This window comes from Protomyctophum parallelum (assembly GCF_964188405.1).
Source record: "Protomyctophum parallelum genome assembly, chromosome: 8".
NCBI lineage: Eukaryota > Metazoa > Chordata > Actinopteri > Myctophiformes > Myctophidae > Protomyctophum > Protomyctophum parallelum.
This window is the reverse complement of record NC_139703.1, coordinates 32,847,622-32,857,125: the sequence shown is the minus strand read 5'-3', so window position 1 is coordinate 32,857,125 and position 9,504 is coordinate 32,847,622. Positions and strand designations below refer to the sequence as shown.

Genomic DNA, 9,504 nt, shown 5'->3' with positions numbered 1-9,504 from the left:
ACTCTGGGCTTTCTGATTGGATGGACGGCAGAGACGATGAGGATAAGAAGCATGAATTCAGAGGGAAGATACAGCAGATATAAGAGAAGACCCTCTCAACTCATATGAGATCAACTACAGCCGATAACAAGGCCAAACGAGCAAAAAAATTCTTAAGGAAAAGCAGTAAACTGAGGACCTTCATCTGACAATGGCTTTCTTTGACTTCACTCTTCAGGACTCCACAAAGAGCCACTACATTAGGTATGTTATGGCTCCTTTAAAACTTCAACCTGCGTCATTCATTAGTTCACACATTGCCAAATCCAGAGTATTCATTTAACTGTAAATTGATAAATTAATGTGTGATGATTTTACGTCACACAATCCTTGTGGGGATAGAATCCTTGTGGGGATAAATGGTGCTTTTGAATGTTTTTGAATGTTTTGTTTCTTTCAAACTTAGTTACTATAGCCATAGTCCAAAATATCCTATGGGATAGGATTGTAAAGGATGTAAAATTAGACATTTGACAATCCTATATGATTTTATTATAGGAATTGTAATAGTCTGTTGGACCATTAGTCCAGAACTGTATATGTTTATGGCAATGTTTAATAGGCCTGTGTATTGACTGAACACACCAGGTCCTATAGTGAGCTCTATGTGATTAAAATGTAAGCCATTAGAAACTAACCATTCATGGTTGTTCTGATTCTCACAGGTACAGATGTACACTCCACATGTTGGAGAGGAAATGCAGCACGGGTGTAGAGAAGCTGAAGGTTCTGATCGGAGAACACCTGCAGAATGGGATCCCTGCTTCAGACCTCCTGGAGAAGACTTTGTCCTTCTTCACTCTGAGAAAGACCCTGCTGTCACACAACGGCTACTCTAGATGTTCAAGAGACATCCTACGTCTCTTTCCCACTGCAGACGAAGATGTAGCACGACTGTGCCTTTAGATTTGACATTGTTTTTGTCTGTGTGTTTATAGCACAATATTGGTATTGGTTTTCTCTCGACGTATATGCATCACAGCGAACCCTTCTGCTGCTTATTTGTGAAGAGAGCGATGTCAAAGAGAATGATGTCAAAATTATTCGAGTGAAGACCCTGCTGTCACACAAAAGATGCTCCAACTGTTGAAGGTTGTTTCTATCTCTTTTGTGCCCCAGAGGATGAACCATCAATCTACTCTACCAGGGAAGGATGAATGGACTCAGAGTCAAAGGTGAAGGAGGTTCACGATGAGCAGATAACAGAAATTCTGCTCTGTTCTTTGTGCTGCTTTGTATAGAGTGGCCATTTCTTCCTCTTCCCAAAGTTCCCAACAAAGACTCATGACTATGCAAGAAATGGTGAAGCTGCTGAGTTTTATACATTGGATGCATTCACACAGTTTGATGTTTTGGATGCACGCAATGACACAACAAAATGATGTAGACTAATAGTAATATCTAATACCCCAACATGGGTATTTGCATCTGAGAACATGAAGTCTTAGGATTAGTCTTTTAAATCAGTATGGATTGAAATGGTGAAAGTTGTGTAGCATATATGCATTCAGAGAATAATGCTTATCTACTCTTTGTGTGAAAATGTAAATACAGACTTACAGTATAGCATATTGCATTCATTCATATAAAGACTTTTATTTTCTATTGAAAATGAACTTATTACTGTATATTGTATTTTACTGTTATGTCCTTCTTTTGTATCACCAGAGGTGATAAAAAGATTCATTTCAATTTTCGAACAATTAAAGAAGAAATTAAGAAATGCCAACTGTAGTATTCCCATTCATGTGTCTTGACATCACTTGGTACGGCAGTGCCCTGTCAGCCTCATCCTTCTCTCTCTGTGCACTGTGACCTGTGGTAGGCAGTAGTGGAAAAAGTACTCATAGTTTTTACTACTCCGTTACACAAAATGTACTTGAGTAAAAGTACAAAAGTATTTGCATAAAAATGTACTTAAAGTACTAAAAGTAAAAGTATTCATTATGCAGAATGTGCCATTTCAAGCTACGGCACATCTACGACACATTGTGAGCCTGTAGGTCAGCTATTTTCAAATGGCCGAAATGTTATAGGGCTGAAGTAGTTACTGTAGTGTATGCCATGATTGCCATCATGCACAATCTACCAAGTAAGTGGAGTAAAAGTATAATATTTGTCTCTGAGATGTAGTGGAGAGGAAGTAAAAGTAAAACTATTGGAAATACTCAAGTAAAGTCCAATACCTCAATACTTAATTTAAATGTACTTAGTTACTGTACTTTCCACCACTGATCGTAGGTTCCCGTATACGACCACAATTCTATTGTCCATCCATGTGACACGCACCGTTTTTTATTTATTTTAATAGCTTGATATTCTGATAGCTACTCATTCTTATTTGTTTGCTCAGTAACAGTCAGGGGTCTCCATATCTCTCTGGCTCTTTTGTAAACAGAACAGAAAATGCTTTTTCAGGTCAGGATACCACTTTCATGCAATCAGGAGTGAGAGAGAACGGATACAGGATACATCATTTATTAAATAACTTAAATTGGATGTGACACAAAGGAAATGAGCAGACACAATTGAAATTACTGGAACACTATAACATTAAAACTGATAAATAATATGTATACTGAATTTGGCAACCCACCTGAAAAAATATTTTCTGTTTATTAGAGAGCTGGAGAAACACTCTCTATAGCAATGCTCACTATCACAATACAGAGCTTTAATCTTTTAACTTTTTTTTTAATCAAAAAAATATCACTTCATACCTTAAGTTAAATCTGAGAATATACAAATTAAACCAAATTGACCCCTTTTGGTTTAATTTGTACACTCTCTGAGTTACAGACCCTTAAGGGTGCATTTAGCTGGGAACCCCCTGGAACGGACACGCTCAAGGACCTCTAGCAGTCTAGGGCATTCAGCCTGGGCAGGGGTTCTCAACGCCCTGGGGCCGATGTCGAGAGCCTATATGAGGGCAACTCACTTAACACCTCTGGTTACATCATTGCCTTTTCAATAGTATAGCACAGTGCTACTCAACCTGCGGCCCGTGGGCCGCATGCAGCCCCTGCTAAAGGTATCTGTGGCCCGTCACAGTCATAGTCATACCAATAAAAATATTATTCATTTTCATTACCATCCTAACATTAGGTTTATGTTTTATATTACATTGAAATATTTTGTAGACTAATCACTGGGATTCAATTGCACAAAATAAACACAAGGACACTCATTGTTTTTTATGATTGGTTTATTCGCATCCACTTGGTTTGAAGAGATACATTCATTCATTCAACAATTTGTTTTAAACAACAGCAACATTTACTTCATTGAAGGTAGGAGTGCTGTCACCCACAGAGTGAAAATTCAACACATTTTGTTTGGAGCAGTTCTCTCAAAAGAGAGAATCCTTCAATCTGTTAAAAATACAGATTTTATTTTTATCACATGAAAGATGTATGTTCTATCAAATTTGATATTGAATATCAATATCTAAACTCAAAAAGGAAAAACAAATCTAAAAAAAGAATCATATTATGATCACAAATAGTAAATTATCTCCATCAAGGAGATAAATTATGTCATCAACACTAAATATTCCCACAGGGAAGGAAAGGTTACATTACATTTACTTACTTACGTCAACATGGTGTATCACCATAAATGATGATCATATAAACAAAATATTTAAGAAAGCAAAAATAAATCAACTGTTCTCATTTTGAGAAAAAAAAGAAAGAAAAGGGGGAGAAAAGAATACAAATACCTCAAATGAGGTGATAGATTTAAGTCCACTGTATGTACAACTAGTTGTACAAAATGAATTACGGTAGTTTCTCTTTCATAAAAGTATGCCATTCTGGCACAAACATATTTGACCAATGTGGTCAATTGAATTTTGTCTCCAGTTTGTAGTTAACTACCAGGGTCTCCAGGGGGAAATGTTGACAGGACTCTTCTCTTTGGTGATGCTGGGCTGAACTCGAGACCTCGACTGGGGAAAACACGTCTCCATCATGTTCTTGTCAGAGGATGACTGCAGGTTCTGGAAGTGGTCCAGCAGTCTTCTCTGGGACTGTATCTTCACCTCATCCTTGGATAGGAAGTGCACCACCTCTTGGACACACCTGGCGTATCCCTGATTGGCAGGAGCTGCGTTGACAGGTTGATACTGCTGCTGTCGTCTCAGGAAGCAAACTGTCATCTCCAGGATGTCTGCTTTCTCCAGCTTGGAGTCAGCTTGTTGTTTGAGGATCTCTGAACCCAGGAGAGACTTGAGCTGCTCAATGCTGCTGTTGATTCGCTCTCTGCGTAACTTCTCAACAAATGGTTTTCTTATCTGCGGAAAGAAGAAGGGCATCATTAATAAACTTATTCTGAAGAACAAACATACATTTGAATATTAAGTACAAATAATTATTATTGATATTTATTGACACTTAGTCTTCAATTTACCTTGTGGTTCAGAGTCAGGAGCTCCTTAGAAGAGGTGATTGGTGAAGTGATTGTAGGAGCCATGGTCGATCTCTGTGCTGTAGAGGTCTCTGTAGAGAGTGAATCTGATCTCTACTGGCTTCATCCCTCCTATTTATAGTCCCCAATCTACATATGAATGTGTGGGTCTGGGTCTGGTTGGACTTTCTCACAGTCTTAGCCAATGAAAAAGCTTGGTTAGACAATTGAGAATGCATCATGCTCAATGCTGAGGGACAATGGTTAGATCTCAGGGGAACAGGTGGACGACTGGGGGGTGATGGACAGAGACTTTGTGTGAATCTGGGAAAGTGGTGACCCTGTAAAGAGAGCAGTTCTGATGTCTAATGGTTGGGATCAATGACTTTGACTGAGCACACGCTCATCATTACATCACACACGTGGGAGGTTGACATAGATAAGAAAAATAAAATAACATTTCATGTTCATAATCAACTATACTTTTTATACTGCCACTATTCATGATAGATATACAGTAGGCCTACCCTAAATGGTAAATGGTGCATTTATATAGCGCCTTTATCCAAGGCACTTGCAGAGATTGTGCATTACATTCACCCATTCATACACCGATGGCAGCGGACCAACTAGCACATCGGGAGCAATTAGGGGTTCAGTGTCTTGCTCAAGGACACTTCGACACTTCGAGCCCGGGTTCGAACTGGCAACCTTACGGTTACCATCCAGGCACTCTACCCCTGAGCCACCACCACCCCCGCACCCTAAATTTACAATCTAACTTGCAACCTCTGTGAATGTCATGCTTTACTTTATTCTTCAGCTGTTTCTGCTGGTGGTCTTAATATTTTAGCAAAATTGAGAGTAGCTAATATTTTTTTGATAAAAAATGAAATGATATTATAGGTCAAACCAATTTATTAATATAATTAAATAAACATTAAGTTGGAATTTAATATATAGGGTCCATAGTGTTAATTTTGAACATGACTACCTTGTTGAAATGCTAACACACATTACATATTTTTGTTGCATTTCTGCTTTGCATTTTGAGCAAAGTCCCCCTGCAGTGTGAAATTACATTGTACCATATTAGACAACACCTCACCAAGCATTATTTTTTTTATCCCCTCAGTCAAAATAAACAGCCTGGTATGCAGAACAACAAGTCTGAGCTGAGAAGAAAGCATTTGAATTTTCATTAATCCTTGCAATGTCTGCATTCCATATAGGAGCTTGATGGGACCCCTGTCACAAAAGCCTGGCAGGGACATGTCTTGATGTTTGGAATTTCCATTCACAGACACTGAGGTGCAACTCCCAGGCTGGGTCCATAGTTAATGTGATGTGCAACCAGACACACTTCTTTTGTTCTTAATGAAAGCAGTGAATGAACAGAGTGTGGGAAACCAGAGAAAACTCACTCACAGGGCCCCTATGATGAGACAATACACCCAGACCCTTATAGACAGAGTGGTGGGAGATGGTGAGTGGCATTCTTTTCTATACATACAACATATTTGTAATATTATTTAGACTTTTCTTATTACATTTTGTGATATTAATTAGCATCTAACACATTGTATAATCTTGTTTAATTTCAATTCAATTTTATTTAAGTGTGAAATCACAACAAGTTGTCTCAAGACACTTTACATGTAGAGCAGAGAACCGACAAAGATCCCACGCACGCATGCACGCACACACACACACACACACACACACACACACACACACACACACACACACACACACACACACACACACACACACACACACACACACACACACACACACACACACACACACACACAATTTGTTTTATATTTTCCTTCATCCAAATAAATAATTTACAGTTATTATATTTGACTTCACATTTTATGGTCTGCTTAAAAATATTTGTGTTTTTTGCTGCCCTAATTGAGGAGTATTAGGTCTAGACTCTCTAGACAACAAACCCTGCCCTCAGGGGATTATTGGGAGCTGCTTGTGTGGGGGTGAATTAGCATTTAACTAGGCACACGTCTATTGTTTAGAGAGAGCTCTGTCAATGAACAGAGTGTGGGAAAACTCTGAAGAGCAGAGTCAGAGTCTACTTCATGTGCTCAACCCCACCAGCTCCTGACTATTCTCAAAAGGGAATTGGCACACTTTTGGAGAGGAATTTCCCTACAATTTACAATTAAGGCATTTAGTAGACACTCTTAATCCAGAGCGATTTACAGTAAGCAAGAACAAACATACATCAAATACATAAAAAGAATCATTCAAGAATCATACGTAAACTACTGTAGAACCTATGGGAATAAATGAAACTGTGTATAGTCTGTATACTAGTTAGGCTATAGAGTGCTACGACTACAAACTCTCCTGTACTCACTTATTCTTTACATTTTGTGCCAATTTGCCTTTCCATTGTATCAAATCGATTTCTCTACCTGTTTTTTTAATTTGACAGCATTAAAAGGCTATGCATCCTTTAAAACAAGGGCCACAAACAGTGGTTTTCTGCTGTGCTCTTATGCTTTTCTCTTAAGTTTTTTTCTCTCTTGTTTTGTATAAACTCATAAGAACCACATAAGAACCAATGGAGTATTTTATTTACCTGACCCTAAGTTACCAAATGAGCATACTGAATAAAGTTTTTTTTATAATTTGGTAGAATGATGGACATCTCACTTTATTCAACAACAATATATTATAGTTATATAATAGCAAAGATATGACCAACAGACGCTGCTGGTAAATGCATATTATAAACATCATTAATCATCATCATCATCATTTTTCGACCGCGGTCGAGATCGTGGATTTCACAATAACACGCCAGACTTCCTGGTCCTTCATTGCCATCCCCAGTTCCTGCTTACTGATGCCTGTGTCCCTAGCGATGACATCAGGGAACGACAGTTTTCTACCTCTGGTCTAGCCTCGGTCCCAGGCTTACTTATCTGCGAAAAGAAAAGCCTGGTCACAACCTAAGGCAGAGAAGCTATCGGCGGTTGTATCCTCCGGAACAGCCGTCAAATGTATTTCCCCCGGATACGATATTTTCCAGACCAATCACAACACTTGTTTCATTCGTGGAGAATGTAAACTGATTTGTAAAGCATCAACGATTTCACTTCCGCTAAAATCCCGCAACTTCTGCTGATAGTCTTTTCAGCTTAGGTCTTGCCCAGGGTGCCTCTGGTCTGCTTTGAGGCAGGACTCCAGAGAAGAAGGGAAGCTATAACCTCATTGTCAGCTCTGTAGCAGTGGCCGGCAAACTGTGTTCTTCTGGATCGGATTAGTGAAGAAACACGGGGAAGGTTGCCGTATATTAGATTAGTCGATGGGTGGCTCTTCCAAGACAGATTTTGCGCTCTCATTAGAAGGTGGGTGTAAACTTGTGCCATCCAACCGTTTCTCTAGTTTCTTTGAAAGTGTCCATGTCTCGGAGCCATAGAGTAGAATCAGCTCAACGTAGTCGTAAATATTTTTTACTTTTAACATTTTACTAAGCTGGGATGACCAGATCTTATACATGTCATTGCAGGCTGACCAGGCCATACCCTTCCTAGTTTGAAAGTCCTTTTGGGAAGAAGATATATGAACCCAAATACTTGTAGTCATCAACCTGTTTCAGAGGAGTGTTGTTAAGTGTTTATATTGTGGATATTGTTGGATTTGCATATATATAGTATTCAGTTTTCGGCTCATTGAGACCAACACAGTTGGAGGCCTGCTCAAGAGACTGAAGGAGAGCCTGAGCATATTCCAATGATTGACTGATAAGCGCAATGTCATCAGTGAAGTCAGTGTCGGTTAGGTATTTAGCAGGACGACGAGAGCTTCTCCTAGTGTGTAGCCTTACAGTTGATAGTATCAACTGACATAAGAACATAATCAACAACAATAAATAGAAACGTGGCAAGTGTGTCGCCTTGGAGAATGCCAGCAAGGATGGGGAATGATTGTGTTTCTCCATCAGGGGTAAGGATGATCGCTGAGGTATTTGTGTATAGAACATTTTATATAGAACTTTTATAATTATAGAACATTAATACCTTTAGAAATAAAGCCAGGTTTAGTGTTAAGGCCTAAAAGGCTCTTCAGATTATTTTTTTTTAAAGATTTTTTTGGCTTTTCTGCCTTTATTGATAGTATCAAGTGAAGGCGAGTGAAAGGTTCTCTCACAATATGGCTGTTAGCCGCTGTACTATGAAGAATTGCTTAATTTTGTATAATGTTTTGGTGAAAAAGGTTGGCATTCGTAACATTTTGACATGAGTTGCCATGGTGATGACATGGAACCAAACCTATTTGCCCTTCTTGTCCAGCATGAAATGTACATTTCTCTATGAATTTAATACACAGGACCACTATGGAAACAAGCCCTTTGTGCTATCCATTTAGGACCATTGTATAATTGTGCCACTGTACTATTCACTGTACACTAAGTATTCAATCAATCAATCAATCAATCAATCAATCAATCAATCAATCAATCGTGCTACAGCCCCTGAAATGAACAAAAGGATGCAGATTAAAAATAAAGCAGTCTTCATAAATATCTGTTCCTATGATAACATGCCAGTATATGATAGTCAAGTATTGCATAGTGAAGTACTGTGTACCGTTTAAATGTAGGCCCTACTTATTGAAATAAATAAAATGTATTGTCCATGTGTTTTTCTGCTTAATAAAAAATATTGAAACACAAGGACAGCAAGTACTGACAAAAACTAAAAAAGAAAAATATAATAAAGGAAAAAAAAAATGCTTTGAGAACTGTTTGACACAGATGCCTTAAATAAAAAATGAAACGTTTTCATCAATCTCAGCATGCACAATATGTAGTCCAAGCATATTGCTGTGCAGTCATTCTGACTTTTTAAGTTTCTACCAATGCAACGCAACCCAAGATACTGGTAGTCGCTGGACAATAAGCCTCACACTGGTGTGCTATGTGCCTCCTGTCGACAGCCTCATACAGTAGTTCAGAACAGTATATAACAGAACTGTTTTTTTTCCATCAATCACCCAGCAGACAAATGTTCTTACTTCTTATCATAT

The 9,504-nt window shown here is 38.5% G+C and overlaps 1 pseudogene across 1 annotated transcript; it reads right to left on the bottom strand.

Moving 5' to 3' along the window:
* Positions 1–3,913: 3,913 nt before the first annotated feature.
* Positions 3,914–4,573, bottom strand: LOC310862781 (transcription factor HES-5-like; annotated as a pseudogene). Its single transcript, XR_014571057.1, has 2 exons — positions 4,450–4,573; positions 3,914–4,333 (listed from the first exon to the last, which is right to left on the bottom strand). The product of XR_014571057.1 is annotated as a transcription factor HES-5-like (transcript).
* Positions 4,574–9,504: the final 4,931 nt, after the last annotated feature.